We start from the raw sequence: 27,404 nt of genomic DNA on the forward strand, positions 1-27,404 counted from the left end.
GTGACATCAGCAAAATGCCAGAGTAGGCAGCTCCAAGCTTCTATCTCCCCACAGAAACACTGAAAAACAAGCAGAAACTATCAGAACCAACTTTGTTAAATTCTGGAAAACAGTCAAAGGTTTATAGCACCCAAGTAAACACTGAATCAAGAAAAAGGCAATTAAAATATAGGAAAGCTTTGTTGCCACAAAGTAAGGCATTACTTATCCTAGTCCCATCCCCCTCTCCAGCACAAAATAAGTCTTGGAGACATCAGCCTGCATTCCCAGCATGGGACACCCTGGTACCCAGTTCCAGAGGGAGCAGAGCAGACCTTAATCACAAATTATTTTGTCTAATTTTCACCTGTCTGGGGCTACATGAAGAACTGGTGCAAGGCTTTCATCTTTGTTTTGCCTAACTCAGAACTCATCCAAGTTGGAAAAGTGGCTGGCATTGTTTTGTTAAGTGGGATTCACCCTAGGTGGTTCAACTTTAAAAAGGTATTTTACACTATAAAAATGTTTAAATGCCCATTTGTAGAAAGTGAAAAAAAAAAAAAAGAAAACACACAATCATCTCAATGCAAAAAAGGCATTTGATGAAATATAACATCTTTTCACAATAAAAGCACTCAGAAAGCTAACATTAGAAGGGAACTTCCTCAACATGATAAAGGGCATTTATAAAAAACCCACAGCTAACATAATACTCAATAATAAAAGACTGAAAGCATTCCCCATTGAGATCAAGAACAAGACAAGGATGCCGGCTTTCACCACTGCTATTCAACACTGTACTAGAAGTTTCTTGTCTAGAGAGAAGAAAAAAAAAAGGCATTGAAATTGGAAAGGAAGAAGTAAACTATGTTTATTCACAGATGACACGATCCTATATATAGATAGGATAGAATTCACACGAAAACTATGAGTTAAACAAATCCAGCAAATTTGCAGCTTACAAGGTTAACACACAAAAAACAGTGTTTCTACATACCAGCAATGAATAATTCAAAAAAGAAATTAAGAAGACAATTCCATTTCCATTTAGAAGAATAAAATACCTATGAATAAATTTAATGGAAGAGGTAAAAGACTTTTACATTTAAAAACTGTAAAATATTGCTGAAAGACATTAAAGATGGTCTAAATAAATGTAAAGATGTCCCCATGTTCATGGACTGGAAGACTTAATACTGTGAAGGTATCAATATTATCCAAAACAATCCATGGATCCAGCACAATCCTATCAAAATTCCAATGACCACCTTTTCTGCAGAAATGGAAAAGTCAATCCTCAAATTCATATGGAAATTGCAAGGGACCTTGAGTAGGCAATATAATCTTGAGAAAGAAGAACGAAGTTAGAAGATGCATATTTCCTGAATTCAAAACTTACTACAGAGGTACAGTAATCAAAACATTGTGTTACTGGCATATGGACAGATATAAAGATCAATGGAATAGAATCTGGAGTCCAGAAATAAATCCAAACATCTACAGCCTAGTGAATTTCAAAGTCCATTCGATGAGGAAAGAATCGTCTCTTCAATAAATGATGCTGGGACAACTGGAGAGACATATGCAGAAAAGTAAAGTTGGACCCCTGCCTCATACCATACACAAAAATGAACTCAAAATAAATTAAAGAGTTAAATATAAAAGCTAAAACCATAAAATTCTTTTCAGCCATTATTTCTCTGACTATTTTTTCTGTCCCTTTCTCTCTCTCCTTCTAGGATTACCACAATGCATATGTTGGTAAGCTTGATGTCTTCTCATAAGTCCCTTAGGGTATGTTCATTTCTCTTCAAATTTTTCTCTCTGCTCCTCAGACAGGGTAATTGCAATTGCTTTGTCTTCGAGTTTATTGATTCTTTCTTCTGCCTGTTCAAATCTGCCACTGAACTCTCTACTGAATTATATTTTTTATAATTTTCATCTCTCTAGTATGTTTCCCATTGATACATTGTTCTCCTGATTTCCTTTAGTTCTTTGACCATGATTTCCTTCGACTCTGTGGGTATATTTAAGATAAAGTTTTTTTTATGCAGCCAAAAGACACATGAAAAAATGCTCATTATCACTGGCCATCAGAGAAATGCAAATCAAAACCACAATCAGATACCATCTCACAACAGTTAGAATGGCCATGATTAAAAAGTCAGGAAACGACAGGTGCTGGAAAGGATGTGGAGAAACAGGAACACTTTTACACTGTTGGTGGGACTGTAAACTAGTTCAACCATTGTGGAAGTCAGTGTGGCAATTCCTCAGGGATTTAGAACTAGAAATACCATTTGACCCAGCCATCCCATTACTGGTATATATCCAAAGGATTATAAATCACGCTGCTATAAAGACACATGCACACATACGTTTACTGCGGCACTATTCCCAATAGCAAAGAGTTGGAACCAACCCAAATGTCCAACAACGATAGACTGGATTAAGAAAATGTGGCACATATACACCATGGAATACTATGCGGCCATAAAAAATGATGAGTTCACGTCCTTTGTAGGGACACGGATGAAGCTGGAAACCATCATTCTCAGCAAACTATCGCAAGGACAAAAAACCAAACACCGCATGTTCTCACTCATAGGTGGGAATTGAACAATGAGAACACATGGACACAGGAAGGGGAACATCACACACTGGGGCCTGTTGTGGGGTGGGGGGAGCGGGGAGGGATAGCATTAGGAGATATACCTAATGTTAAATGATGAGTTAATGGGTACAGCACACCAACATGGCACATGTATACATATGTAACAAACCTGCACGTTGTGCACAGGTACCCTAAAACTTAAAAGTATAGTAAAATAAACATAAAAATAAAAAAATAAATTACCCAAATCAGAAAAAAAAAGATAAAGTTTTTGTCTGATAAGTCCAATGTCCGCATTTCCCCAAGGATGGTTTCTGTCCATTTTTCCCCCCAGCAATGGGCCATACTTTCCTCTTTCTTGTGTGCTTTTTATTTTTTTCTGGATATTTTGAATATTGTAATGTGGTAACTCTGGAAATCAGGCTCCCTTCTCTCCCCAGGATTGCTGTTATTACTTGATGAGGGTGGCAGCCAGCCATTTGTTTAAGTGAATTTTCCAACCTATTCTTTGCAAGGATTATACTCCCTGCCATATGTGGTCACTGAAGTCTCTGTTATCTCTGCAGTCATCCAGTGACCTAACACAGATTTCCTTAAATGCCTGATCCAATAAGAAAAGGAGTTCGAGGGAATGTTCTGTCTCTTTAAATCTTAAATGGCTAATGCCAAGTAAGTCACTTCAGCTTGTGGGGGTTGAAACAGCTGGCACCTCAGCAATTAAAAATAGCAATCATAATACACAATCCCAATTTTTAAAGGTCCCAAATGCCCACCCAGGGACCAGCAAGTCACACCAGGAACACAGGCAACCATCACCTGGCTGCTACAGGATTGAGGGATGGGAGATAGTAGCTACTATGCCAAACACCAAAACAATGAAATTCTTTGAAACTTACCAGCCTCTTTCCTCATCAAGTACTCCCTTGGATGCTGCAAATGTTCTACTAGACTCCAGAGTTCCCAAATAGTTGCTTCAGACAGTTCATGCCAGCTCAATAGTTCTTCCGGCAGAGGAATCAATTCAGAGATTCCAACTCTACCTTTTTCCGTGGCATCAGATTAAGAAACTGAGCCTCAGGCATATTAAGCAGAGTGCCATGGCCTCACAGCTATTGCAGATTTAACACTGTTATTCCTGCAAAATTTCCACACTGCCTTTCTTCCCTACTTAAACACTCTCTGGTCTTTGACTCCAAACTCATGAAATCCCATTTCATGTACAAAGACTTCCTGAAGCAATCAGAATACACAGAGCCAATTTCAACTCTACCTCCATCATTAAGGCAAATCACTTAGTCTGTAACATCTACTTGGCACCTATCTTGGAGAGACTGCACATCCATAAAATCATATGGAGAGCAACCCTAAACTGAGAATAAATTAAGACACGATGAATTAAGTACCAAAATCCTGAGAGCCTGGTGGGAAATATAGTTAGGCATAATCAGTTGCTAAGGAAGCATTTATGAGTGAGGGTGGTAATCAGAATGAAAAGGCAAGGAGAAAGAGGAGGAGGAGGAGGAGGAGGAACAGGTATTGCAGCAAATTTATATATAGCTAAGGCCCCCAGAGGGTAACAAAAACCAAACAAAGGAACAAGTGGAAAAATGCAAGATACGGCTGTAAAGAGAGGGCCTTTGGCACTGGAATAAGAAGTTGCAATTTCTTAAGACAGAAGGCACTACCGACAGAGTTGATGAAATATTGTTTTAGGGAGATTAATCCAACAGCTTTGATGATCTAGCAGCTGTGTGTAGGATGAACTGCAGTGGGAGTCACTAGAAATAAGGAGACCCATGATTTGTTCACTTTTGCCACCAACAATTTGGTTGCTTCTTAGAGTATACAAACTTAGTAATTATATGCATCTTCAACATTAATTAATTTATTTATATAACCTTTCTGGCTTCCTGGCTAACAAAGCATCACACATTTCAGAGGCTGGAATTTTTAATTGTGCCACTGAAGGGAGAAATAAAAAGCTTTATTCATATTCTATAGGAAAATATATAGAAAAGTGGTGAAATGTTTTCACCAAAATGAAATCTCACATGTAAACTAGAATGAAACTTGCCAAATATACTACCCGAAGGTCTTACAAATGATGTTAATTTGCCAAGATTTTTTCTACCTAGTGACATTCTAGATGTGTTCACTGTACAATAAATCTTTCTTTTGGGGCCAGCTCACAAGGAAAAGTGGTGAAAGAAAAAGTATTTCTACATGGGAACTGAGATAAGTCTCTACATGGGAGCTGAGATAAGATTATGAAAGACAGAAATAGGGAAAGTGGGAAAGATAAATTTTTCAAAGTGTAATCAAAACAGTATAAAGCATATAAAACACAACTAGAATTATTACATCTTTCTTAAATATGCTTTTGAATTAAGACAATCCTTCACTGAGAATTCAGGACAAAGTAAATTAGATTTCTGAATCTCAGACACCTATGTTGAATTCTGGAAAGCCTCTATATACCTGTCAGGGTCATCTAAAAACTTGCAAGATCCCCCTTAATTTGCCTTAAGTCCTGTAGATAAAGGAGGGCCTGGACCTTAATGGGGCAATATTCACCAGGCAGTAGGGGCAGGAGTGAGACTGGGACCTGCCTAAAATGAGAATTTCTTTTTTTTTTTTTTTTTTTTTTGAGACGGAGTCTCACTCTATCGCCCAGGCTGGAGTGCAGTGGCGCAATCTCGGCTCACTGCAAGCTCCGCCTCCCGGGTTCACGCCATTCTCCTGCCTCAGCCTCTCCGAGTAGCTGGGACTACAGGCGCCCGCCACCACGCCCGGCTGATTTTTTGTATTTTTAGTAGAGACGGGGTTTCACCGTGGTCTCGATCTCATGACCTCGTGATCCGCCCGCCTTGGCCTCCCAAAGTGCTGGGATTACAAGCGTGAGCCACCGCGCCCGGCCTAAAATGAGAATTTCTAAGATGAGGTAAGCTTGAGAGAAAACCTGGATATGGAGGACGAAGTGGACCAGGAGGAGCAGGACCAGAGAGAGTTGAGTCCCCTACTGGAGGTATCTCTAAGGTTTGCTTACCTATCTCCTTGGAATTGCCCTTTGCAGCCTCTCTAAGATGGTCACTAGGAGGGCTGAATCAATTCTACAATATTGGCAGAGGTCCAGATTACCCTGCAAGGCAAAGAGAGCCTGCATGTATGGAATCTTGGACCATCTGCCCTCGCGCTTACAGATACAGTTCTGAGAGATGGGGTGGTAGTGGGGGCGGGGGCTGAAAGCCTACAGCAAATTCTAATTTGGCAGTGATTAATCTATTTCCCACACCCCAAAACTGATGGGTTGACAAGAAAATTCTGATTATTTTTTCCTCTCGGGGTGTGTTAATCACAGCAAAAAGCAGCTGTTTGTCTTTGAGGCTCCTACTTAACTGATACTAAGGAACAGATAATGATCTCAAACTCAATCTTTTAGACATCAAAAAGTCTCTAATTACCTCAAAGGATATCAAAATTATTAATATCAATATTTTAAATATTACATATTTTACCCAAATGTCATGTATTTTAGCATATTAGGAACAGAACGAGGGGATATTGTGATGTTTTAAATATACAATACTCTCACTACACTTCATGATTTTCCTCACAAAATGTTAAACCATCCTGAGGTCAGCTGAAACAACAACAAAATAATTGCACCACCACTCTTTATCTCTGTTAGAAACCCTCACACAGACCAAGCACAGTGGCTCACACCTGTAATCCCAGTGCTTTGGGAGGTGGAGGGGAAGGATCGCTTGAGCCCAGGAGTTCAAGACCAGCCTGGGCAACATGGTGAGACCTTGTCTTTACAAAAAATCCAAAAACTACCTGGGTGTGGTGGTGTGCGCCTGTGGTCCCACCTACTTGGAGTCTGAGGCAGGAGGATCACTTGAGCCCAGGAGTTTGAGGCTGCAGTGAGCTATGAAGCACCACTGCACCCCAGGCTTATGACAGAGTGAGACCCTGTCTCAAAACAAACAACAACAAAAACAACACCTTACCCATAGAATAATAGCCTTGTTTGCCACAAAAGGAAGTAACTGTGATCACATTTGTGGGAAAAAAGAACAAGGTCACTAGGTTTAAAGCCTTATAAACTGTTTAATAATGAATACAATGGGCTCCATCTAAGGATAGTTGATATTGATCTATACAGTCATTAAGAGGTAGGAGAGAGAGAAACTAAAAGAAAAAAATTTCCATTAAAGATTGGTAAAATTGGAAAATCATAGGAATATGCATCTTAGTTGTGGGGGGGAAAAGCCTGCCCACACACAAAGAATTTATTTGGCAAAAAAATTCAGTGGAAATGTTGAAAGACACAAATAGTACACCTGCCCAAAAAAGAACATTCATAGCTTTTAAAAATGCTTTAAATTTATGAGGTAATGAAAATAATTATGATGGCCTTTTCATTCGTTAGGCACAATCATTCAAGTTGGCATATAACTTTGTTTCAAACATCTTGGTCTTTACTCATATTTCTTCGTTTTTAGTGATAGTTAATTCTTTGAGAGATTTATCTCCTCAAGGCTTTGAAAATTTAGACATCCACAGGTAAGTTCTTTAAAAATTATAATAATTCTACTTTGAAAGACAAAGCAAACAAACTTTCTGGGGACCATAAGTGAATAAATGGAAATAATAACAATGCAATTTATGAAACAGTCGTTTTGTCTGAGATGGGAAATGACTATTTGGAAGAAGGAAAATAAACTCCTATGTGAGTTTAGTACAGAGGCTCTCATTTTTCTGCTGCCACATGATTCAGCTGTTCAAATACCTCTCATGATATCCAGCACTTCTCAGAATTAGTAATGCTCCCGGGTAAGATTCATTAATTCTTTTAAAATTTTGAACTGAAATTTAGTAAGAGAAAGTATCACATTCAAATTCTATCTCTATTTATGACTTAAACATAAGTCCCTAGACATTTTTCCCTAGGAAGTTTTTGGAGCCAAAGCTTATGAAAGTATGAAGTTTTCTTTTAAAAGCATTGCTGATTTCTTTCACTACCATCAAAGGTAACATCACTTATATCCAGAATTCAGGTATATAGAAGTTTTAACAACAGAAAGCAAGACCAAAGAAAGAATTATTCTACAGTGACAAAAGGGTACCACATAATTTACAATAATCATTGCCAGTTTTTGAGTGCTTACCATGTGCTTGGATAAACTACTCTGCATGCATTTTTTCACTTAATCTATATAACAATCTTGTGAGGCAGATGCTATATTATCCCCATACTTCGGATAAAGAAATCAGGACTATGGCCAGGTGCAGTGGCTCACGCCTGTAATCCCAGCACTTTGGGAGGCCGAGGCGGGCGGATCACCTGAGGTCGGGAGTTCGAGACCAGCCTGGCCAACATGGAGAAACCCCATCTCTATTAAAAATACAAAAATTAGCCAGGTATGGTGGCACACACCTATAATCCCAGCTGCTTGGGAGGCTGAGGCAGGAGAATAGCTTGAACCTGGGAGGCAGAAGTTGCAGTGAACCGAGATCATATCACTGTACTCCAGCCTGGGCGACAAAGTAAGACTCCATCTTAAAAAAAAAAAAAAAAAACCAACCAAACAAAAACGTCTTAAATTCAAGCTCTATCATCTTCTAACTTATTGTGTGACCATGAGCAACCTACTTAACCTCTTTGAGCCTCCCTTTGCCTATATTTAAATCAAGGATGGCATCAGTACCTACCTCAGAATGTTTGTTGTAAAGGTTAAAGGATATAAAGCATTAGCACAGTATTTGTACATAGTAACTGCTAAACAAATGGTAGCTATTATTATTAAGCTCACAGAATATGTGTAAATACGTAATCACTTTGATTTTTTTCAGTCAGGGAACTCATTCAGGACTTTCCTTTATTGGTCAAGGTTCTTAAAAATAAGGTTCTTTGACAATTACTTAAACAGCTGATAGAGAAATAAAAAGGCTGGTGCAGTGGCTCACACCTGTAATCCCAGCACTTTGGGAGGCTAAGGTGGGAGGATTGTCTGAGTCCAGGAGTTCAAGACCGGCCTGGGCAAGATGGTGAGACCCTGCTCTAAAAAAAAAAAAAAAAAAAAAAAAAAAAAAATATATATATATATATATATATATAAATAGATGAGTAACAGCTGAACTCTATTATATACAGGTGTTAAATATGTGATATATATAATATTTTATGGTTATTATCAGAATAATATGGTTATAATAAATGGTTATCATAAATAACCATATTTATTATAAATAACCATGATATTTATGATAATATTCACGGTAATATTCATGTGTGATGGGGGCAACGGTATACTACTGCACAGAAGGAAGTTGCTAAGCCTTTGTCTCACAGCATGGACAGAAAACCAATTATAACAAATACAAAACACTGTGATATGGATTAGGGCAGGGGTCCCTTATCCATAGTTGGTATTGGTATTGGTCTGTGACCTGTTAGGAAATGGGCCGCACAACAGGAGGTGAGCAGAGGGCGAGTGAGCATTACCACGTGAGCGCCACCTCCTGTCAGATCAGTGGTGGCATTAGATTCTCACAGAAGCGCAAACCCTATTGTGAACGATGCATGTGAGGGATCTAGGTTGTACATCTAACTAATGCCTGATGATCTGAGGTGGAACAGTTTCATCTTGAAACCATCCCCTACCCACCATCCATGGAAAAACTGTTTTCCATGAAACCAGTCCTTGGTGCCAAAAAGGTTGGAGACTGCTGGATTAAGGAATCCCAAATTTTGGGGGGTTTTTGTGACAGAGTCTTGCTCTGTAACCCACGCTAGAGTACAGTGGGCAATCACAGCTCACTGCAGCCTCAACCTCCCAGGCTCAAGAGATCCTCCCACCACAGCCTCCCGAGTAGCTGGGACTACAGGCACGCATCACCACACCCAGCTAATTTTTTTGTTTTGTTTTGTTTTGTTTTTGTAGAGATAGGCCTCACTTTGTTGCCCAGGTTGGTCTCAAACTCCTGGCCTCAAGTGATTCTCCTGTCTCAGCCTCCCAAAGTCCTGGGATTACAGCCATGAGCCACTACACCCAGCCCTAAGTGAAGTTATATCAAGAGGAAATTACTAGTCAGTTCTCATGTATATGTAAGTATGCCTAGAATATATTACACAGACTAGGAGATCTATAACTATTCAATTAACAGTGTGAACCAATTTATGAATAAATTAAGCTAAATAGTATTTGGCGGATGTCATAATTCCTTTTCTAAACCAGGGTCCTACTGTACTCCTGGCCCTAAGTAACAGGGCTGGAAACCCAGTCAAGCCACAGAATAATGCTCAGAGAACTGGGCACGGTGGCTCACACCTGTAACCTCAGCAATTTGAGAGGTTGAGGTGGGCACATTGCTTCAGTCCAGGAGTTTAAGACCAGCCTGGGCAACAAAGTGAGACCTTGTCTCTACAAAAAATCAAAAAATGAGGCATGAGGACCGCTTGAGCCCAGGTGATTGAAGCTGCAATGATCCATGATCATGCCACTGCACTCCCGCCTGGGTGACAGAGATGGATGACGAATGGAAAGAAGGCAGGCAGGCAACTGAAGGACACCCTGGGATGGGTTCGCCCCGAGAGAGGGGCTCGGGACTTGGAAAGTACTGCGGGGAGAAAAAATAAAATAGAAAAAAAAAGAATAATGCACACAGAAGGTCATAACTCACTCTATTCAAAATTCAAAATGCTACTTGGGACACCCTATAAGGATAAGGGCCTTCCCATTATACCTTCCTATATTATTTGAAATTTCCATTAAAAAAAAAAAAAAGACATGTATGGGAAGGTACAAACAGGCACCTGACGCCAAAACTCTCAAGCCTAAAAGCTCAGGAAGATAGGCAACTAACAAGATGTTTAATGTAAGTTTGGCAAAGACTAAGATTAGTGATAATTGGCTCTAGCAAGAATGTGGAGGAAACAACATTTTCATATACATCATCTCTCAGTATCCATGGAGAGGACTGACACCAAATCCACCACGGATATTCAAGACCCTTCTATAAAATGATGTAGTAGTTGCATAACACCTACACACATCCTTCTATATACTTTAATTCATCTCTAGAGTACTTAGAATACCTAATACAAATATTACATAAATAGTTGTTATGATGTATTGTTTAGAAAATGACAAAAATAAAATTCTGTACTTGTTCAGTACAGGTGCAACCATCCTTTTTTTCCCCCAAACATTTTCCATCCAAAATTGGTTGAATCCATGGATGTGTAACCCATGGATGTGTAACCCATGGATACAGAAGGCTCACTGTCCTGGACATGAGAGTATAAACTGATAAAACTTTTTTGGAAAATGATTCAGCAATACTTATTAAAATTTAAAAAGCTTATACCCAGCGGGGTATGGTGGCTTGTAATCCCAGCACTTTGGGAAGCCAAGGCAGGAGGATCTCTCGAGTCTAGGAGTTCGAGACCAGCCTGGCCAACATGGTGAAACCCCATCTCTACCAAAAATACAAAAATTAGCTGGGCACAGTGGCGCAGGCCTGTAATCCCAGCTGCTCGAGAGGCTGAGGCAGGAGAATCACTTGAACTCAGGAGGTGGAGGTTACAGTGAGATGAAATCACACCACTGTGCTCCGGCCTGGGCAACAAAGCAAGACTCCGTCTCAAAAAAAAAAAAAAAAAAAAAAGCATCCAAATGGAAAGGACAAAATAAAATTATCTGTTTTGGATGATATAGTCTTGTATGTAGAAAACCCTAAATGGTCCAGAAAAAAACTGTTAGAATAAATGAATTCAGCAAAGTAGTAAGATATAAAAACAATACAGGAAAATCAGTTGCATTTCTATACACTAAACAATGAACAATCCAAAAAGGAAATTATAATAAAATCTCATTTTCAGTAGCATCAAAAAGAACTAACTTAGGGGGTTGGGAAAGGGGTTAAGAAAAAAAAAAGTAAAAATTTTAAAAAATGTTTAATGAATTAACTTAGGAATTAACTTAACAAAAGAGGTAAAATATTTGTACAATGAAAACTATAAAACATTACTGAAAGAAATTAAAGACATAAATAAAAACACATTCCATAATCATAGAAGTCTTAATACTGTTAAGATGCCAACACTACCCAAAGCAATCAATAGATTCAATGCAATCTCTATCAAAATCCCAGTGATGTTTTTTGCAAAATTAGAAATGCTCATCCTAAAACTTATATAGAATTTCAATGGCCAAAACAATCTTGAAAAAGAAAACAAAACTTGAGGATTCACACTTCCTGATTCCTACTACAAAGCTACACTAATCAAAACAGTATGGTACCGGCATACAGACAGACATATATCTCATATTCAAAAGAACATGAATAGACAGTCCAGAAATAAACATTCACATATACAGTCAAAAGATTATGTCCAAGGGTGCCAAGATCATTTAATGGGAAAGAACAGTCTTTTCAACAAATGGTGCTAGGAAAACTGGATATCCACATACAAAACAATAAAGTTGGAGCCTAACATAACACTATATACAAAAACGAACTCAAAATGGATCAATGATCTAAATGTAAGACCTGAAAGTATAAAATTCTTAAAAGAAAACATAGGGCAAAAGCTTCACAACATAGGATTTGGCAGTGGTTTCTTGGATATGACACCAAAGGCAAAAGCAACAACAGAAAAGACAAAGGGGACTTCATGAAAATCAAAAACTTTTGTGTGTCAAAGGGCACTATCAACAGAGTAAAAAGGCAACCCACAGAATGGGAGAAAATATTTGCAAATCATATATTTGATAAGGGATTGATATCCAGAATACACAGAGAACACCTAAAACTCAACCACTAAAAAGCAAAGAACCCAATTCAAAAATGGGCAAAGGATTGGAATAGACATTTGTCCAAAGAAGATATATGATGGCCAATAAGCACATGAAAAGATGCTAAACATCGCTAATCATGAGAGAAATGCAAACAATGAGATACCACTTCACACCCATTAGGATAGCTACTCTCAAAAAAAGTAGAAAATAAGTGTTGGCAAAGACGTGGAGAAATTAGAACCCTTATGCACTGTTGGTGGAATGTAAAATGGTACAGCTACTGTGTTAAACAATATGGCAGTTCCTCAAAAATTTTGAAAAAGAATTACCATATGATCCAGCAATTCCCTTTCTGGGTATATAGCCAAAAGTAGGGTCTCAAAGAGATACTGGTACATCCATGATCATAGCAGCATTATTCACAATAGCTAAAATGTAAAAGCAACCCAAGTGTCCATCAACAGATGAATGGATAAGCAAAATATGACATAAAAATATACATACAATAAAATATTATTCAGCCTTATAAAGGAAGGAAATTCTGACATATGCTACAACATGGATTAACCTTGAGGACATTATACTGAATCAAGTAAGCCAGTCACAAAAAGACAAAATACTATATAATTCCACTTATTTGAGGTAGTTTCAGGGGTCCAAAATCATGGAGGCAGAAAGTAGAATGGAGTCTGGCAGGGATTGGAGGGAGGAAAAAATGGAGACTTACTAATATGTAAAAACCTTCAGCTTTACATGATGAAAAGAGTTATGGAGATGAATGATGATAATGGTTACAGAACATTATGAATGTATATAATACCCTGAACTGTATACTTAAAAATGGCAACAATGATAAATTTTATGTTACATTTATTTTATCACAATAAAAAAACTTTTAAAGGCAGCTGGATACATGAGCCTAGAGTTCAGGGGAAGAAGTCTCAGCTTGAGATATAAATTAAGCTGTCATCAGCATATAAACAGAATTTAAAGCCAAGAGACAGGATGAGATCACCAAGGGAACGAGTACAGATAGACAACAGGTCCAAGGACATGGAGCAGTTCAAAGTTTCAAGGTCATGGAAAAGAGGACCAACCAAAGGAAATTGTAAAGAATGGCCAATAAGGTATGAAAAGAACCAAGAGAAAGTGATACGTCCTGGAAGCTATGTGAATAATGTCTTCCAAGAATGTGGGAGAGATCAACCGTCAAATGATGCTGATAGATCAAGTAAGGTAAGGGACAAACGCTGACCACTGGAAATAATCTGAAAGCCACCGACGACCTTGGCAAGAACAGTGTGGATGTAGCAGAAGATGAATGCCTTACCAGAATGATTCCAAAGAAAATGGACACAGAGGAATGAGAGGCTGCATATATGGAAAAATCTTTTAAGAAGTTTTGCTCTAAATGGAAGCAAATAAATGAGCAATGCTAATAGAGAAAGTGAAATCAACAGAATTTTTCTAATAAGAGAAAAATTGTTGCAGGATCCTTGGGGTGTCACTTTTCTGGCCAGAAACCTCTGTGGCTGGTGGTGCCCTTGCCTGAGTTTTGCTCGGGTCCATTGGGCTCATTCTGCCTACTTGGGCTGGCAGGCTGCACTCGGTTCACGCTACCAGCCTGGATCCCATGCCTGCCAAGGGCAAGCCAGGCATGGAGTGACAAGGGGTGTGTGAGTAAGCGAGAATGGGGTCCAACCACTGTGCACAGGCATGCCGCCTGCTGCAGTGGGGCAGGCAGCTCCAGGTGCCAGCATGGGTGCTGGCTCTCTGTAAGGCTGTAGCTAGATCAGGCACACTGCAAGCAGCTTCCACGGCTGCCACCAGGGAACGTGGTAGCACCTGGAAGCTTAGAGCCTCCAGGAACCACAGGGAACCAAAGAGTCACAGCTCTGGCTTGGGGAGCTCCAGGTCTGAGCTCCCTGAAGGGCTGCAGCTCTTCTCTCCTCTTTATCTGCAGTATGGCAAGCAAGGGGTATGTTTCAGCCCTGTTTGTGTTACAGCTCTTTCAGCCTTGCCTTTTGGCAGGTCCCAAGTTCTTGTCCTGTGTCCAGGAAGAAAGGGGTAGGCAGACAAGTGGAGGGTGAGCAAGGCAAAGAGGAGCTTTATTGAGCTTTATTCTATTGACAGAATAGTTCAGAGGAGGCCCTGAAGTGGGTAGCTCCTCTCTACAGGCAGGTCATCTCAACGTCTGCTCAGCTCTGGCAGAGCCCGAGGCTTTTACGGGCCTCAGAGGGGAGGAAATGTGAGCCAGTTGGTCCGTGAGCGGCCATGAGTGGGACCAGAAAAGGCACCACAAGTTCCCAGTTCTGTCTGTAGGGCTGGCCCCTAGCCTTTAGGCCCTCACTGGTCTGAAGGCAGGGCCTCACCAGGGACCCAACCCCTTCCACCCAGGAACCTGTCTGCCACCTGCTGCTGCTCATGGTGCCCAGGCTGTAGGTGCCAAGGGGTACCTGCAGGCCAGTGCTGAGCTTCCCTCAGCCCCTCATTGGCTTCCTTCCTATGTTTGTCAGCACCCGAAGTCCAGAGGGGGCTGAGGTGACAGGAGGCTGGTGTGTCAGCACTGCCCTGAGCGTGTGTGCACACCTGGCTGGTCTGTAACAGCACCTGGGCTCCACTCTGACTTTGCTCTGAGATCAAATGGGCGCCAACAGCAGGGAGAGGCCAGGAAGTGGAAGCAAGCACTTCCAAGCCTGCGAGGGCAGGGGGGCCTTTCTTCCTGGGCCCCCAAGAGTGCAGGGATGCCTGGGTCCACAGCCACAGTTTGTGTGGCTGCAGCTGCACCTGGGGGTGTGAGGGGTGGGCTCCTGCCTGCTCCATGGAATGGGAGGCCTGGGTGTGCAGCTGAGACTTGGGTGGCTGCAGCTGTGCCCGGAAGGGCAGGGCTCCTGCCTGCTCCCTGCCTCCACCAAGAGCACAAGGAGGCCAGGGTCCATAGTCATGACAAAGAAGGGCATTACATAATGGTAGGGGGATCAATTTAACAAGAAGAGCTAGCTATGCTAAATATATATATATGCACCCAATACAGGAGCATACAGATTCATAAAACAAGTTCTTAGAGACCCACAGTGACTTAGACTGCCACACAATAATAGTGGGAGACTTTAACACCCTACTGTCAATATTAGATCAATGAGATAGAAAATTAACAAGGATATTCAGGACTTGAGCTCAGTTATGGATCAAGTGGACCTAATAGACATCTATAGAACTCTCCACCCCAAATCAACAGAATATACATTCTTCTCAGTGCCACATGGCACTTATTCTAAAACTGACCACATAATTGGAGGTAGTAAAACACTCTTCAGCAAATGCGAAAGAACAAAAATCATAATAAATAGTCTCTCAGACCACAGCGCAATCAAATTAGAACTCAAGATTAAGAAACTCACTAAAAACCACACAACTGCATGGAAATTGAATAGCCTGCTCCTGAATGACTCCTGGGTAAATAAAGTAAGGCAGAAATCAAGAAGTTCTCTGAAACCAATGAGAACAAAGAGACAACACACCAGAATCTCTGGGACACAGCTAAAGCAGTGTTAAGAGGGAAATTTAAAGCACTAAATGCCCACATCAGAAAGCTAGAAGGATCTCAAATCGACACCCTAACATCACAATTAAAAGAGCTAGAGAAGCAAGAGTGAACAAATTCAAAAGCTAGCAAAAGACAAGAAATAACTAAGATGAGAGCAGAACTAAAGGAGCTCAAACATGAAAAACCCTACAAAAAAAACTATGAATCTAGGAACTAATTTTTTGAAAAAATTAACAAAATAGATAGACTGCTTGCTAGACCAATAAAGAAGAAAGAGAGAAGAATTAGATAGACACAATAAGAAATGATAAAGGGGATATCACCACTGCTCCCACAGAAATACAAACTACCAACAGAAAATAAACAACTCTATACAAATAACTAGAAAATCTAGAAGAAAAACATAAAGTCCTGGACACATACACCCTCCCAAGACTAAACCAGGAAGAAGCTGAATCCCTGAATAGACCAATAACAAGTTTTGAAATGGAGGCAGTAATTAACAGCCTGTCCAACAAAAAAAGCCTAGGACCAGACAGATTCACAGCCAAGTTCTACCAGAGGTACAAAGAGGAGCTGGTACCATTCCTTCTGAAACTATCCCAAACAATTGAAAAGGAGGGATTTCTCCCTAACTCATGTTATGAGGCCAGCATCATCCTGATACCAAAACTCTGGACATAACAAAAAAAGACAACTTCAGGCCATCGATGCGAAAACCCTCAGTAAAATACTGGCAAACTGAATCCAGCAGCACATCAAAAACCTTATCCATCACGATCAAGTTGGCTTCATCCCTGGGATGCAAGGCTGGTTCAACATACGCAAATCAATAAATGTAATCCATCATATAAACAGAACCAATGAAAAAACCGCATGATAATCTCAATAGATGCAGAAAGGCCTTCGATAGAATTCAACATCCCTTCATGTTAAAAACTCCCAATAAACTAGGTGTTGATGGAACATATCTCAAAATAAGAGCTATTCAGGACAAACCCACAGCCAATATCATACTGAATGGGCAAAAGCTGGAAGCATTCCCTTTGAAAACCAGCACAAGATGGCCGGGCGCGGTGGCTCACACCTGTAATCCCAGCACTTTAGGAGGCCGAGGCGGGCGGATCACGAGGTCAGGAGATCGAGACCATCCTGGCTAACACGGTGAAACCCCGTCTCTACTAAAAATACAAAAAATTAGCCGGGCGAGGTGGCAGGCGCCTGTAGTCCCAGCTATGCGGGAGGCTGAGGCAGGAGAATGGCGTGAACCCCGGGGGCGCGGAGCCTGCAGTGAGCCGAGATCGCGCCACTGCACTCCAGCCTGGGTGAAAGAGCGAGACTCGTCTCAAAAAAAAAAAAAAAAAAAAAAAAGAAAACCAGCACAAGATAAGAATGCTTCTCTCACCACTCCAATTCAAATAGGAAGAATAAACAGGCAACCTACAGAATGGGAGAAAATTTTTGCAATCTACCCATCTGACAAAGGTCTAATATCTAGAATCTATAAGGAACTTAAACAGATTTACAAGAAAAGAACAACCCCATCAAAAAGTGGGCAAAGGATATGAACAGACACTTCTCAAAAGAAGACATTTATGCAGTCAACAAATATATGAAAAAAAGCTCAACATCACTGATCATCAGAGAAATGCAAATCAAAACCACAATGAGATACCATTTCACACCAGTCAGAATGTTGATTATTAAAAAGCTAAGAAACAACAGATGCTGGTGAGGCTGTGGAGAAATAGGAACACTTTTACACTGTTGTGGGAATATAAATTAGTTCAACCATTGTGGAAGACAGTGTGGTGATTCCTCAAGGATCTATAACCAGAAATACCATTTAACCCAGCAATCCCATTACTGGGTATACACCCAAAGGAATATAAATCATTCTACTATAAAGACACATGCACACATATGTTTATTGCAGCAGTATTTCCAATAGCAAATACATGGAACCAACCCAAATGCCCATCAATGATAGACTGGATAAAGAAAATGTGGCACAGGCATGGTGGCTCATGCCTGTGGTCCTGGCACTTTGGGAGGCTGAGATAGGTGGATCACTTGAGGTCAGGAGTGCGAGAACAGCCTGGCCAACATGGTGAAACCCTGTCTCTACTAAAAATACAAAAAAATTGGCCAGGCATGGTGGCACATGCCTATAATCCCAGCTACTTGGGAGGTTGAGGCAGAGGCAGGATAATTGCTTGAAGCTGGGAGGCGGAGGTTGCAGTGGGCCAAGATTGTGCCACTGCACTCCAGCTTGGGTGACAGAGCAAGACTCTGTCTCAAAAAAAAAAAGAAAAGAAAAGAAAGTGTGGTACATAAACACCATGGAATACTATGCAGCCATAAAAAGGAATGAGATCACGTCCTCTGCAGGGACACAGGTGAAGTTGGAAGCCATCATCCTCAGCAAATACAGAAACAGAAAACCAAACACCGTATGTTCTCACTCATAAGTGGCAGCTGAACAATGAGAACACATGGACACAGGGAGGGGAACAACACACACCAGGGCCAGTTGGGGGGCAGGGGGCGAAGGGAGGGAGAGCATTAGGACAAATGGCTAATGCATGCATTAATCTAATGCATTTAATTGAATGGCTTAAAACCTAGATGACAGGTTGATAGGTGCAGCAAACCACCACAGCACATGTATACCTACGTAACAAACCTACATGTTCTGCACTTATATCCCAGAACTTAAAGTAAAATTTACAAAAAAATAAAATAAAAATTACCCCATTTTACATACTAGCAAGAACAGAGAAAAGGAGCACTTGGCCCAACCCTGAGAATTAAGAGGATTCGTGAAGGAGCTGTCCCATGCTGAATCATTAAGGCTGAGTAAGAGTGAGTCGGGAAGTAGGGAGGGGACTGAAACATCATGAAAAACAAAGGTAAGACACAACATAGTGTGGGGTTGGTGGGGGGAGTCAAAAGGACTAGTATGTGATGTATGAGACTGAGAATGACAGGAGATGAGGCTAGAGAGGTAAGCAGTCACCAAGCCTTTTAGGACATATCATGCAGTACAACCTTTATCATATAGAGAACTTGCGACTATAGGGTTTAGGCAGGGACATACTGAGATCAAACTGATATTTCATTCAATGAAGAAGTACCTTGAAGAGTACCAGACTGAAGAGTTGGAGACCAGTTAAGAGGCTACTGAAATAAATAAGGCCCTGAATTACAACAGTGTTAGAAGTAGTAAGAGGGGCTCAGTGACAGAAACTATGTGTTCAGTGATAAAGGCAGCAATTGGTAGCTTGTGCTACTGGACAGATAATACTAGTATCTGTATTTGGAAATACTGGAGCAAGGGTGGATAGTGAATGAATCACTTCAGTTTTGGATATGTTGCTTTTAGATTCACTATAAGGACATCTAGTAAGTAAAGGTAAGCAGACAGGCAGAAAATTCAGACTTCAGGGTTCAATATATCTAAAAAGCATCCACATTTGAGTGGTCACCAAAATTATTCTAATACATAAAATGATCCAAAAATAACACTAACAGGGAAAACAATGACTGAACATTTAGGAACACACATTTGAGGAAAAACCAGTGGTAAAAAATGCTTGAAGGAATTTCATATAGTCAAAGAGGTACAAGGAAAATCAGCAAAAGTACCATCCAAGAGGCCAGGGAAACAGTCAAGGGCTAATACCTCCAACCAGTATACAAAGAGAAACCATAATGACTTGAAAAAGCCAACAGAGATCACAAGAGATCAAAAAAAGTCACATCAAATAACAATCTAGACTCTCTAATTCTGCTGTATTAACTTTTTGAAAATTAGCAGAACCTACTGGGACATCTCTTTCTGAGGTCTTAAAGTAGTGAAGTCAATCTTGACTACAAAAGACTAAAAGGATCAAACACAGATGTTTCCCTACCTATAGGAGAAGATCATTTACAGTGATAGATTATCTACAGTGAAGAAAATTATTAATATTATTGTAGTAAATTGGTACTACATATTTTTTATTTTTATTTTTTTGATTCAGGGTTCCACTCTGTTGCCCAGGCTGGAAAGCAGTGACATGATCATGGCTCACTGCAGCCTTGACCTCCCAGACACAGGTGATGTTCCTATCTCAGCCTCCCAGGTAGCTGGGACTACAAGTGCACACCACTACACTCAGCTAATCTTTTGTATTTTTTGTAGAGATAAGGTTTCACCATTTTGCCCAGGCTGGTCTCAAACTCCTAGGCTCAAGTGACCACCTGCCTCAACCTCCCAAAGTGCTGGGATTATAGGCGTGAGCCACCACACCTGGCCAATGTATTTTTAATAAGTCAAAACTTATTGTCAAGCACAATAAAATAGAAAATTTTTTATTTTATCATTCCCGACTTCTTAATCGTCACACATTACCTTCTCACCTATGACTTCAAGTAAACTCAACTACTGACAATATAAATGTCTTACAGCCCTATGTAACAAGGAAAAGCATTTAAGCATGGATGATGTAGAAACCTAGGCTAGTAATTAGACAAAAATAATACAAATAAAAATGTATCAGAAATGGAAATAATCTTTGATGTTAGATAAAAAAAGATGAAAGGTGAAAATAAATAGAGCAAGAGTCAATTTCTGTTTCTTGCTTTTGGCTCTATTTTATCACTTTTTGACAATCTGTCAAATTAAAAAATTATTTATTAAAAAATCACTTACTCTTAAGATGACTGTACTATGCTATACTAATTGGGAGTGACTCACAAATGTTTGGTCCCACCCATACAGAAGAACTCTACAAGGAACTTTTAAAAAGTCAACAGGAAGCATATTTTCAGATGAGTACCTAAAGCAGTATCAGTAAAGAGTAGAAAGGACATGATAGAATTATTTACTTGAAATGGAAAAGTTAATTGCATTTTCTTGGAGTGGGGTGCGGGAAACTCCCAAGGTGTGAGTCATTGGATTAAAGAACAACTGGATTCAGGATTTAGGCGAGCTAGAAAGGCAGGATTCAAAACACAGAGCATGCAGCTCTCCAGCCCAAAAAGAAAAAAAAACCATGTTGGATTTGTGCCTCCAGAGTTTGAGTCAGACAGACAGAAAGAGAGTGGAGAGGAAGGCATGACCAGATTTGACTTCAGCACATGGGAGAATCTAAAACTGTTTTATCTTTTGGTTTATTTCTTCCTTTATTTATATAGTACTAAAACATTTAAATTACATTCAAGGAAACAAAAATGGAAGTTATTTCAAAATCTTACATCTACAAGGATCTAGATGGCTTTGCCACAATGCTTGGCACACAGACTAGACCAACAAAGTTAATGTCATCACAACCTCTCTAGCATTAGCACTAATTTGATTTTGTTAATTTAGTATAACCAACAAATTTATAAAATATTTATTGCTATAGTTACTAGCAAGAAGGAATGCCTGTTTATTCACTAGAGTACATGCATTCATCTTGAATAAACTGACTACTTAACTCCTTGGCCTATTTATCTATCATAATCTTGATGGCCTTTTTTAACATATATACTCATGTTTCCAGTGTTAAAAAAGGCCATCAAGATTATGAGTATATACTCATGTTTCTATCCTAATGAATGCAAACATGCCCAATTTCCATTTTTGTCATTTTTCATGGAATCAAAGTTTTCAATGTTTATTTAGATGCTCACTGTTTTTATTTGCCTTCATTTGGTTTTAGACTGTAGTAGTTGCTCATCTACCAATAAATTCTGAAGTAGTTTTCATTATTACACTCATACTGTATAGTTCAGAACTTTTCACTTACCTGCTCCAATCACTGCACTTTAACTCTCTTACACCATTTAATGATGTATTTCTTCTCAAGTATAGTGCTATCATCCGTTTTTTAAAAGAAACTTTTTTTGTGGCTAAGTAATTACATAAAATTAAATGGGCTCCAGGCAATTCTACTCCTAGAGAAATTACCCAACAGAAATGAGAGACACAAAGAATTGTACACAAATGTTCCTGGCAGTATTGTTCATAATAATCAAAAATTGGAAGCAATCTGAATGTCCATCAAACACTATATAAACAAAATATAGTATAGCTGAAATAAAAATGAATTAACTATTGATAGATTCTACAACATGCATGAACCTCAAAAACATAATGCTAAGTGAAGGAAACCAGCCAGATACAAAGACTACATATTGCATGACATTATTTGTTTGAAATTTCTAGAATACGCAAATCTGTTACAGACAAAGAGCAGGCTGGGCGCGGCGGCTCAAGCCTGGGAGGCCGAGGCGGGTGGATCACTCGAGGTCAGGAGCTCGAGACAAGCCTGGCCAAGATGGTGAAACCCCATCTCTACTAAAAATATTTTTAAAAATTAGCCAGGCTTGGTGGCACACGCCTGTAATCCCAGTTATTCAGGAGGCTGAGGCAGGAGAATCGTTTGAACCCAGGAGATGGAGGTTGCAGTGCGCTGAGATGATGCCACTGCACTCCAGCCTGGGCATAAAGAGCAAAACTCCACCTTAAAAAAAAAAAAAAAAGCACACAAAGAGCAGATTAGTAGTTGCCTAAGGCTGGGGCTGGGATATAGAATTAACTGCAAATGGCACAGGGAATTTTTTTTGGAGTGATGCAACTGTTTTACAGCTGAATTACAGTGATGGTTGCGTAACTGTATAGAATGACAAAAAAAAATTGACTTCAAGTACTTGACTTACATTTATAATAGGTGAATTTTATGGAATGTAAATTATATCTCAATAAAGCTGTTTTTAAGAAACCAATGAACACAGGAAGGATAAAAACAACAAAATATAAATATACACATACACATATTTTAACCTTGAAACATAAAAATTTAAAGGATTCAATTTGTTACTGTCAAATGTAGCAAAAAGTATTTTAAATAATAAATATTCAGTGCTTCCAAGAGTACCATAAAAGAAACTTTTCACAAGCTGATCATCATGAGAATGCAAATTGGCGCAATTTGCACAATTGGCACAAACTACTGGAAAGTAGTTTGGCAAGGCATACCAAGAGAGCATTAAAAATGTGCCCTTTGATCTACCCTAAATGTGCCCTGAGAATCTACCCTAAAGAAATAATTTAAAAAATGAATAAAGATCAGGGTATTAAGATACTGAGCAAAGCATGATTTATAATAGTTAAAAAAAAACCCAGGAAAAACAGTAAATATTCAACAATGGAAGAATGGATAAGAAGATTACAGCCTATCCATGAATATTATGTTCCCTTAAAAAATGTCTGTGGGCCTGCAGCCTGGTGCAGAGTATAACATCTTGGCCACTGCTGCTTGCATTGAAGAGGAAGATGCCCACCTCCATTTCACCCTGTGTGGTGGGTTCACCCAGAAGCCAGCTAGCAGAGTGCTGGTAGCATTCTGTAATTTTGCAAATGAGGCAAACTTGAAATTAAGAAATGTAACCTCAATGGCTGGAAGAGGGCTTGCCTATCACAATAGTGCTCACCAGGGAAGACAGACTGAAATATTACAGGATGACGCAGACTGTTCATCAAATGTAATTTTAAAACGGACCTTTCCGTTTATACAGCTGATTTGCTATATATTGTCATAAAAAATGACAGAAATTATTCACATTTCTGTCATTTTTGTGATGCCAGGAAGACTGTTGGGATGAGGAGGAAGGGAAGGACTTGAAGCCAGGATAAATCCCACAGATCATCTCATCACAGCCTATTAGGCTCATGGCTTTAGCTTTACTCATGAACTTTCTGTCCCAGAAATTCTTGTAGAGCTTACAGGACAAAGAGGAGGTTGTGCTAAAGGAAAAGTAGGATCAATGCATATGTATGCCAAGAACTTCTACAGGAGCCATGGCATTGTCAGAGCTCAGGTCTCTTGGGAGCTGGTATTGGCTTGGCCTGTGAGTATAACGGAAAACATGAGGTCTGAATGACTTTATATTTGAAGTACAATATAGCCGCTTTGTGGAAATTACCTCATATTTTCATCTGTGAGAATAAAACTGCTATGGAATAAGAGCATCTGTTGAGACAGCAGCACCCAGCACTGATTACTATAGGAGAGGGAATTTTGTACCTGGACTAAGGATAGACAGAATGAATATTCTATGTGTCCATGAGGCAACAAAGTTTGCCTGTTGTATATGTGGAAAGGGGACCATACTGATGAAGCTGCAGACTTACCATTATCAAGGCACAGTGTAAGTGATCCTGGAGTCAGTTGTACACAAGAAGAAATTCAAGAAGCAAGAGGATTGAGTCTATTATGCTTCTCAAAGATAAAATGGTAAATAGCAATCTTGCCAATGTTAAAGAATAAACGGACAGCCGGGCAGGGTAGCTCACAACTGTAATCCCAGCATTTTGGGAGGCCAAGGCAGGCAGATCACCTGAGGTAAGGAGTTCGAGACCAGCCTGGCCAACATGGTGAAACCCCGTCTCTACTAAAAATACAAAAATTAGCCAGGTGTGGTGGTGAATGCCTGTAATCCCAGCTACTTGGGAAGCCGAGGCAGGAAATCGCTTGAGCCCAGGAGGTGGAGGTTGCAGTGAGCCGAGATGGCGCCACTATACTCCAGCCTGGGCTACAGAGAGAGACTCTGTCTCAAAAAAAAAAAAAATGAAAGGAAACCGATATTGATACAACTGATCCCAAACTACCTTTGCAAGAATTAGGCCATTACATTTATTGCATTTTGAAGTTTATGATGTAAATCAGTGGATCCAGTTTAAGTAGATTTTTATTTTTTTAAGACAGGGTCTTACTCTGTTGCCCAGGCTGGATTGCAGTGGTGCAATCACAGCTCACTGTAACCTCAAATCTCTGGGCTCATGCAATCCCCCTGCCTTAGCCTCCAGAGTAGAATCAGATCATTTTAAGGGGATACTGTAAATTTACTATTATACCTCAATGGAACATCCATGGTCAACTGTAAGAAACTTTGTATTCTTAATTTTGTTAAAACAAACAAGCAGGCCGGGCGCGGTGGCTCACGCTTGTAATCCCAGCACTTTGGGAGGCCGAGGCGGGCGGATCACGAGGTCAGGAGATCGAGACCACGGTGAAACCCCGTCTCTACTAAAAAATACAAAAAATTAGCCGGGCGCGGTGGCGGGCGCCTGTAGTCCCAGCTACTCGGAGGCTGAGGCAGGAGAATGGCGTGAACCCGGGAGGCGGAGCTTGCAGTGAGCCGAGATTGCGCCACTGCACTCCAGCCCGGGCGACAGAGCGAGACTCTGTCTCAAAACAAAAAAAAAAAAAAAAAAACAAAAAAACAAACAAGCAAACCCAAAAGCTCGCGAATATGTTTGTACTATGGCATAAAATAAAGTTTTAAAAGTTGGGAAAAAAATTTAATGAGTTCCAAAGGTCCACTGGTGCAACAGAAAATACATCATCCTGATGTTCCAGAGCTTCCCCATTTTCCTCCACAGAAGCAAACATGTTATCAGCCTCTTATATATTAAAAAATGGAAATTTTAACTGAAAAATAAAAAGAGCAAACACAAAAAGCTCAAAATGTTTAAAGGAAAAGCTCATAAATTCTTACTTTCAGAAAGAAAAACGTGGAGAGAAATATAAATACTAAGTAATTAACAGGACCCAAGTTATTAGCAGAAGATACGAAAAGTAAACATGGGGAATTTGGAGGCATTGAGTTAAATCTCTGCAACACATCAGGTAGTAATTCTTTGACCTTAGGCAAACAACATCCTAAAATAAAATCCAGTCCCTAAGGCAAGAGCCTTTTCCTCCATCAGTAGGTCACAAAGCTGTCTTGGGCTGGCTTTACCTGTCAAGCCAGAAGACACACTACCTCTCTTCTGTAATGGGTTAGCTAGCTATATTTAATGAACAAAAGTTATTACGATTAGCAAAGAATATCCTTTAGCATCTGTTATAAGTATCCCTTAGCATCTGTTATTGTATCCCTTAACTGTGGCAAACTCCTACCTTTTGCTTCCTGGCAATGTTACTCTAACTTACACTCAACACAGAAATGATGACTGGATTCCTGCATTGGGCTGCTTCTGCAGCTACACCATGCAGAGATGGGGAGAGCTTCTGAAGATCTAAGAATAAATATATTAAAATATAATTTCCATTCTTACCCCATAAGGAAATAATATAATCATTTTTATTACGACTGCAACTATAAACTGAGTGAGGTACTCTAGAGTGACTTGCTCACCGACAACATTTCCAAAGCAATACAATAACTGAGTCAGTATTCACTGAAGACTTATCTCATATAGACAGTGAAATAAAATAATATTATAAAAGTAACACTTCTGCAGTCTTTGCTCAGAGTTCCAAAAGTGAATTTCAATATGGTTGCTGACTCTGAAAGTGATTTTCAGATTTCTCTCTTAACAGCATTTGGCTACATTTCTTTTCCTGGGATTAAGTTAAATAACATCTGTGCATCAATTGAGTTAAACTAGAGGTCATGCTTTACCAACTTTTAGCTGAGTTTATGTCATAATGTTAGCTTTTCCTAGAATAGGCTAGTCAACTGAGCTATAATATATATTCTCTTGGGTTTTATGCCATTTCCTAAATTTAAAATTAAAACATCAGTTGAGGAAAAATAGCTACAACCTAACAGCCCATGCAACTTAGATTAAGCTGCATACAACATTAGTTTCAAAACAAAGAGAGTCAGAAAACACTCTACAAAATCAAGTATGAGGCCGGGCGCGGTGGCTCACGCTTGTAATCCCAGCACTTTGGGAGGCCGAGGCGGGCAGATCACGAGGTAAGGAGATCGAGACCACGGTGAAACCCCATCTCTACTAAAAATACAAAAAATTAGCCGGGCATGGTGGCGGGCGCCTGTAGTCCCAGCTACTCGGAGAGGCTGAGGCAGGAGAACGGCGTGAACCCGGGAGGCGGAGCTTGCAGTGAGGTGAGATTGCGCCACTGCACTCCAGCCTGGGTGACAGACCGAGACTCCGTCTCAAAAAAAAAAAAAGAAAATCAAGTATGAGATTTTTAGTGCTAAAAAGGACTACAAAATACCTCGTCAATGAGGTAACTTAGGGCCCCAAAGCAGCCGCCTATATAAGAACAAGACAAGTAAACAAAGGAAGTCCAAAGTCCAAAATATTCTACTTCACAAATAGCTTCAGCAATCCTGAAAATACCTAAATAAAAAATTAGTTAAACTTTCAAATGACAGACAAATTTAAGAAACCACCTACCTGACTAAAAATATTCTTGGTAATAAATAACTGCTTAGAAAGGAGCTTACATACCAATAAAATTAGTTAACATTTATTTAGTCTTTACCGTGTGCCATGCCATGTATGCCTTCACATATATTAACTCATTTAATTCTCACAGCCCCATGAGGTATTATTATTATCTGCACTTTACAAATGAAAAAAACCCTAAGGCACAATGAAGCTAAATTTCTTGCCAAAAGTCACCAAGGTAATAAGAGGTGAAACCAGGATATGAACCCATGCAGTGAC

The 27,404-nt window shown here is 39.8% G+C and overlaps 1 protein-coding gene and 1 pseudogene across 33 annotated transcripts in view; one reads left to right on the top strand and one right to left on the bottom strand.

Annotated features, from left to right (window-relative positions):
- The window catches only part of SLMAP (sarcolemma associated protein), a 176,192-nt gene that overhangs the window by 103,672 nt on the left and 45,116 nt on the right, over positions 1–27,404 (bottom strand). The window lies entirely within an intron of this gene.
- On the top strand, positions 14,090–24,246 carry LOC134732230 (pyruvate dehydrogenase E1 component subunit alpha, somatic form, mitochondrial-like; annotated as a pseudogene).

The sequence above is a fragment of the Symphalangus syndactylus genome, chromosome 1, assembly GCF_028878055.3.
Source record: "Symphalangus syndactylus isolate Jambi chromosome 1, NHGRI_mSymSyn1-v2.1_pri, whole genome shotgun sequence".
Taxonomy (NCBI): Eukaryota; Metazoa; Chordata; class Mammalia; order Primates; family Hylobatidae; genus Symphalangus; species Symphalangus syndactylus.